At 38.8% G+C, this 7,879-nt stretch overlaps 1 protein-coding gene across 6 annotated transcripts in view; it reads right to left on the bottom strand.

The window, feature by feature from the left end:
* Nucleotides 1-7,879, bottom strand: part of Ambra1 (autophagy and beclin 1 regulator 1) — a 225,702-nt gene that overhangs the window by 189,161 nt on the left and 28,662 nt on the right. The window lies entirely within an intron of this gene.

Genomic DNA, 7,879 nt, shown 5'->3' with positions numbered 1-7,879 from the left:
CAGCCCCGCCCCCTGGTGGGCTGAGCTGGCCACACACACACACACACACACACACAAATAAATAAATAATTTAAATTAATTAATTAAATAAAAAATAAATAGTTCAAAGGGCAAATTAAAATGATAGGAAATGGGCAACGGACTGCTGAAATTGAAAGGGGATTTGAGGATGAGGGTAGACAGAAAGGAGAGGGGAAAGTAGATGTAAAAGGATCAAGATGCAATATATGGATCTATTCTCCATGGTGAATGTATTGGGTATTACAAACATACACTAGCCCAAAAGGAAAATTTGTTTGCCTACTAATACAATATTCTCTTTGTTTTGGTGTTTGGTTTTTGTTTTTTTGGTGGTGATGGTAACCAGGGAGTGAATCTTGGGCCTTTTCACTGAGCTACATTCTCACCCTTTTTTCTTCTCTATTTTGAGTTTGCTAAATGATTAAATTGCCCAAGATGAGCTCCAACTCTTTATTCTTAAATATATTCTTAATTATAAATAAAATTAAATTTGAAACAACATCCAAAGAAAGTGTCTTACCTCAAAAACAGGAGCAATCATTTTGTTTTATTTTCTTGTTTTTAAGGAGCAAGCCTTAAAAAGCCTAAGTACCTAGCAGAAAAATCCCAGTATTTATCTAATTACCTCCTAACTGACAAAGACAAGTCACAGAACATTTTTGGAGTAGCAGGTGTACTGGGGAGTGGAACCCCAGGGGTGCTCTACCACTGAACTACATGCCAAGCTGTTTGTATTATTTTAAGACATTTTAAAACTGGCCTCACTATGTTGAATTTCAGATCTTGCCTCAACTTTCCAAACAGCTGTGATTACATCTATGCACCACCATCACCAGCATAACATACATGTTTTTTTAAATTTATTTATTGGATACAGGGTCTCACTAAGCAGCTCAGACTCATACTGATCCGCCTGTCTCAGCCTCCCCAACGCTGGAATTACAGGCATGTGCCACCATGCTCAGTTTCAGGGCTGGCACAACACACCCAGGGTCCCAGGGCCAGCACAGTACCGGGGATCAAACTCAGTTCCTTGTGCTTGCCAGGCAGGTGCTTAGACCACAGAGCTATCTCCCCAGTCCAACATATATTTAAAGCAATCTTTTCACCTAATATTCACTGAACATTTGTTACACATCTGGCAGTGTTAAGTGCTATTATACATACTATCTCAATTGTTCCTCACAACCATACTATGAAGATGGGCATTATTATTATCATTACTATTTCCATTTCACAGGCAAGAAAAGAGCTAGTCAGCTGTGGAGACACACTCCTGCAATCCCAGCATTCTGGGGAACTTAGGCAGGAAGGTGGTGAGTTCAAGACAAGCCTAAGCTACACAGACTAAATGCTTGCCTAGGCTACACAGTGAGAACTTGGTCAGAGAAAAAATAAAATAGAGACTTAAAACATTTAAGTGATCTGCCTAAATGGCACAGAAATTTTAAATCAAACTGTTATCAAATGTATGCCCTAACCACTACCCTGCTTTAAAATCATTAAAATCTCATTAAAGTCTCAGATACAGAGAATAAAAACAAGCAAAGGAAAACTTCCTAAATCCTCACATCTAGAAGGTTTTTTAATTAGTTTCTGTTTGTTTTTTGAGAGAAGGTCTTGTTACACAGTTCAGGTTGGACTTGAACTCACTATGTAGCCCAGGCTGACCTGGAAATCATGGCAACCCTCCTCCTCAGCCTCCCAAATCCTGGGATTACAAACACACACCAACACATCCAGTTTATAAGGTTGCTATTGTAAAGAGTTGATTCAGGAGACAGAGAAGGAGAAAGGGAGATAAATAAATCTGAGAGAATTTGACTAAGAACACAGGATGATAGCAGGAAAATTCTTTCACATCCTTGCCTCTGCCTACCTATAACAAAATGACTTCACAAGAATTAACCATTGTGTACTTCCCTCAGATGGGTGTGACAACATTTGTGATACCTACAAAGATCATCAGATAAAAGACATTCATACCACTACTACTACTGTTTTGAATGCTAGCATAAAGCACCAGAATCAAGGTAAATACATTATCTATATCAAAAAGAGTATAAATAATCTGAAAAGAAAATTTCCTTTGCCTTTAATTATGTAATTAAAAAAAAAGCAATATAGGCAGGGATTGTAGTGCACACCTGTAGTCTTAGCACGTGGGAGGCTAAAGCAGGATGATCACTGCAAATTAAAGGCCAGCCCGGACTACATAGTGAGACCCTGTCTAAAAACACACACATATATAATATGCACCATAGGATCTAACAATACTAACCCAAAAACTTGGACAAATATTCACAGCAGCTTTACTCATAATAGCCAAAATAATGAAGAAAATTCAGATGTCCTTCAATGGGTGAATCATTAAACAAATTATGTTACAGTCAACCATAGGCCCCGGCATGATTGCACGTACCCTATAATCCCATCACTTAGGAGGCTGAGGCAAAAGAATCACCATGCATTCAAAACCAGCCTGAGTAAGTTGAAGCCAGCCTCAACTACATAATGAAATCTTATTTCTAAATAAATAAATAAATAAAAATAAATTATAACCAAACCATGGAAGAGCAAGCCAGATAACTCAGCAGATTAAAGCACCTGCTTAGGCAAATGCAGGGACCAGAGTAGGGTTCAATTCCCAGTGTGCCATGCTGGCCCTGCCCCTAGGGCACCTGATTGAGAGTGGGTGCAGTGGCACACGCCTGGAATCCCAGCATTTGGAAGGCTGAAAATAGGAGGATCATTATGAGTCCTATCTGTGTAGTGATACCCTATACTAAATACATTAAATACACACACACACACACACACACACACACACACTCTACAAACCAAGGAATACTACTTAGCAATGTAAAAGAATGGAACTATTGATATATACCAGTGGTGGCAAATCTATGGCACATGTGCAGCAGTAGGCATGCAGAGCCCTCTCTATGGCATGCCAAGTCATACCAGCAGCTGAACATCAAGTAAAAGTTACCTTTTCTTTCTTTAAAAAAAAAAAAAAAAACTGGGGAAAAAAAAGTATATATTTAGAATTAGCCAGCTGGACTTAGTTTAGATGATCCCAATTTTGTTGGCAACATCCAATGCACCATAATCAGGAGCCAGTCGAACATATGCCTTCTTCTCTCCATCAGGCCTGATTAGAATATTATCTTGGCAACACTGACATCACAGAGCTTCTTTACAGCTTGTTTGATTTGGTGCTTATTGGCTTTGACATCCACAATGAACATGAGTGTTGCTGTCCTCCATCTTTTTCATGGCTGACTCTGTGGTCAGGGGAAACTTGATGATGGCATAGTGGTCAAGCTTATTTTTCCTGGGGGTGCTTTTCCAAGGGTATTTGGGTTTCCTCCAGGGCCACAGTGTCTCGGGACAGCAGAAGGTGGGTGATGTTCATGTCTTCTTCTTTCTGTGGCTGTGGATGCCTTTCAACACAGCCTTCTTGGCCTTCAAAGTTTTTGCTTCAGCTTCAGCTTCCTTCTTCACCTTTAGTGCCATCTTGATCACCTTTTCTAAATTGAAACTTCAGTATGCAGGTTTAATTGAAGTGTTTTATCACTTTGCAATAAATAAGTGGGCTCGAGGTTGCAGTTTTGGCACTTGGTCTATAAGGTTCACCACCATTCACTGATAATACCTTACACAATCAGGATGAATTTCAAGTACTGAATGAAAATTGGCTTTTTAGCCAATTCAAAAGGTTACATATCACATGAGTCCACTTGCATAAACAACAAAGAGAAACATACTACTATTGCCAGGAATTCCTCTAGGAACTAAAGGAGCCAGAGCTGAGTCACTTGTCCCATGGTTATTCTCCCCTTTCTCTCGGCAAAGATTTGCTGAAAATTATATTTAAATTTAAAGACACGTTTATTATTATTTGGAGATCCTTGTGCAGGCAGAAATGTCCTACATTAAACCAGGTGTGTTGGTGCATGCCTGTAATCTCAGCACTTAGGAGTCTGAAGCAGGAAGACTGCCATGAGTTACCAGCCTAAACTGCACAGTGAGACCCTGCCTCAGAAGAAAATAAAAATAAATATCCTACATCAATATTAATACTCTGATTTAAGTGTGTACTAAAGCATTGGGGGTATCGCTCAGTGTTTCAATGCTATCTATGCAAGGTCTAGTTTTGATCCCCAACAAATGGAGGGGTGTCCTAGAATTGTGCAGATGTGATCACTGGGGAAAAGTAGGTAAAAGACACATACTACTGCATTTGCAGTTGATTCTCCTCTCCCCTTATTTCTTTTTTGGTGGAACTAGGTGTTGAACTCAGGCCCTCGTGCTTGCCTGGCAAGCACTTATTCTACTGAGCCATCTCCCCAGCCCCTTCCCCTTATTTCTTACAAATACATAGAAATCTACAATAAACACAAAATAGTTTAAATTTATATGTATAAACATATACTCCTCACAGTAGGTAGAAGCAAAATCCATCTTCCTAATATCTCTCATAATACCTCCTGAAATAACACTACTGACTCAGCTTATACAAACATGCCTACACATAAGTATGACATGGTGATGGGTGTCTATAATCCCAGGACTCTAGGCAGGAAGGCAAAAAGGCTAAGGCAAGAAAGCAGGAATATCCCAAGTTTGAGCCCAGCACACATGTAGTTCAAATCAAAGGTCGAGAGCGCAGGAGCAGGAGGAGAAAGCAGGAGCAGGAGGTACAGGAGCAGGAGAAGCAGGAGCAGGAGGAGCGGGAGCATACATAGGGTTATTTCTCAGTGGTAGAGCGCTTGCCCATGCTGTATTAGGCCCTCAGTTCAATCCCCAGTACTCCAAGGGAGGAAAACAAAAACAGAGCCACTTTTTTACATACCCTATCTCTAAACTACTCTTTATTCTCACTTTCCTGGCAAAAACTTTCTCAATGTGAAATTACCCATAATCAAACAAACATCCAGGAGTGATAAAATTGAGGTTCAATGCTACAAACTACAAAACTAGTGCTTTCTTCCTTTCTCAGATTCTTTCATATTACCACATGCCAATAGAAGAGATTTAGTACATTTTACAAAAGTAAAATGCTTTGGCTAAAGTCATTTTCTAAATATGTATGCCAACCTTGGTTCAACTTTTCTTTCCAATTATCATATTTTTGGCAGAACTAAAGTATATATCAATTAGGGCCTCCAAATTTAAAGACCCAATTCAGAAATGGGCATCCGAGATGAACACACACTTCTCAGAGGACGAAATTAAAGCAAATAAATATATGAAAAAATGCTCCTCAACACTAGCCATCCGTGAAATGCAAATTAAAACAACACTGAGATACCATCTCACCCCAGAAAGAATGGCTATCATAAAGAAATCAACCAACAACAAATGTTGGAGAGGCTGTGGGGAAAAGGGAACCCTTCCTCACTGTTGGTGGGAGTGTAGACTGGTGCAACCATTATGGAAGTCAGTGTGGAGACTCCTTTAAAAACTAAGACAGAAAATCCCATTCAAGCCAGCTATCCCCCCACTGGGAATTTTCCCGGAGGAACTGAAACCATCATATCATAGTGATATATGTGTACCTATGCTTATAGCAGCACAATTTGTGATAGCCAAATCTTGAAACAACCAAGATACTTGTCACATGTGGAATGGTTGAAAAAGATGTGGTATTTTTATACAGTGGAGTACTACTCAGCTATAAAGAATGATAAACTCAAAGCCTTCATATTTAAGTGGATGCCACTTGAAGATATAAGTGAAATAAACCAGATCCACATGTGTAAATATTGTATTGTCTTCCTAGTATAAGAACTCAAAAGAAGAATTACAAATAGAAAGGTATAACACAATTTAAAAGGAAAGCGAGAACTTGAGGATTGGACAAAGAGGAGTAGGCAAGGAGAAAAGCTGGGAAACATGACAAGAGCAAAGCCATACATTTATACGCATGAGATGGGTAAGGCAATGATCCTGAGAAACATCAGCAAGTTTTTGAAACTAGCAGTTAACTGGTAGGATTCTCACCCTGACTAACTATATATGCTGATACCTGTAAACCAAGCAGCTGCACTTAAGATAGCAATATGTAATAGAAGGATCACACTTGGAAATCCTGTCATTATGGTCTTCTAGATACATACTTCTTGTCATCACATACCAATTACTACCATAGTGTCTCTCAAGTAAAAGGGTTTTTTTTTTTCTTTAAAAAAAGGGCAATAAATGAAAAAAAAAAAGAAAAGAAAAGAAAAACAATGTCACAGGTCTGTTCCATTATAATTCTGTATATGGTTAGATTTCTAGATTTCTTTGTAAAAATATGTAAATGCTTATTTCTAGTTTTTTTAAATTATTTTTCCTTCATATTCTGTAAGGACTTAAAATTCAACATATCAACACTTGATGGAAAATAGCCATTCCATGATATGCTTAAGATGTTTGATATTTAGACAGATAGGGTAAACCAAACTGCATATATTGCAGGTTCATAATAAGCTTCTCTTCTGGAAGGTTAACAACCTAAGTTTGCAGATCAAAAACTGGAGAAAAGGAAGGGCTGCAAGGTCAGCCAACATTTTGGCCCCACCCTTTCAAGGTCAGTGAAGACTTGGGACACAGGAGAACCTGTACTGTAACATCATGTAACTCATACCCCAAATTTTCTGATCAAGGAGATTATGGAGCCAAAGAGGAATGTGATCAATGATGTATAATGTGCCTAAGAGGAGTCACATGGAGACAAAAAACATTCTCTCAGGCTTTCACAGAGAGCAAATTGGTCAAGCAATGGCAGTGACTCATCCTCATGGCTGACACTGACAAAGGATCTACAAAGTGCAGTACAGGGCTACAGGATAAATCCTGAGGGGACTTGACTGACCTTATCAGATACAAAAGTTACATTTCTTGTTATATAGGTCTTGCTTTATCCTGGTCTTAACCATCCAGCAGAAAAGTATAAAAATGAGGTATATAAAGTAAAGCCATATTAATATGATGAGCTGTAAAAGGCTCAAGTCAATAACTTCTGAGGATAACCCACTACTATTATAGTCTGCTGGACAGTGTTGGATTGTTTTGCTGAATTCAAGCACCTTAGTATTTAGATGCCAACAGAATACCCACCTCTGACAGGACTAAACAAAAAAAAGGGATACAAAAGAAAAAACATTTTGTATTTGTATATACAAAATAGGATAAATATACAGCTACTTTCGCTTAATTCAATGAGAAGAAAGATGTGTACTAGTAGTGCTTAGACAGAATATCCTGTCTGTTTTTTGTACTATCGATAACCACTAAGAAGATAATAATATACAATGTATTGATTATTGAAACTATCCTATTAATCAGCTTTGAAACTGTCCCATTCATATTTGTTTCTCAATAAAATAAAAATAAAGTATATCTCAAGCCCAACTATAGGTGACAGAGATAGAGAAGTGAAAACAAACAAACAAAAGCCTCCAACTACAAAGAGCGTTCAGTCTGGTAATGATATCACAACTATAGTACACCATAATTACAAGAACTATACTGTCAAGTGCCAAGCATTTCCCTTAAAAATGTACAAAGTGCTTCATTCAAAAACTCTAGCAATGCCCAGTCCTAGCCGAGGTCCGGAATTTCTGCTGAGTTCCGGGAACGCCCAGACCCAGTCCTAGCCCTGGTCCACAGCGGGAAGGAGCTGAGCACAGCAGCCAGACCTTAGCCAGACACAGCTGGATAAGTCCAAACTCTGTAGAGCTCCACCTGAACTTCAGTACGTGTGAAGGTTATAACTACAGAAAAGATCTACAACAAAGGTCAGAAGACAGTGCTGCACAAAATAACGAGAAGGAACAAAATGCAACCTCAGAACCCAAGCCCACCC

The sequence above is a fragment of the Octodon degus genome, unplaced genomic scaffold (assembly GCF_000260255.1).
Source record: "Octodon degus isolate 3935 unplaced genomic scaffold, OctDeg1.0 scaffold00018, whole genome shotgun sequence".
Classification (NCBI taxonomy): Eukaryota; Metazoa; Chordata; class Mammalia; order Rodentia; family Octodontidae; genus Octodon; species Octodon degus.
This window is presented reverse-complemented; position numbering and strand designations above follow the sequence as displayed.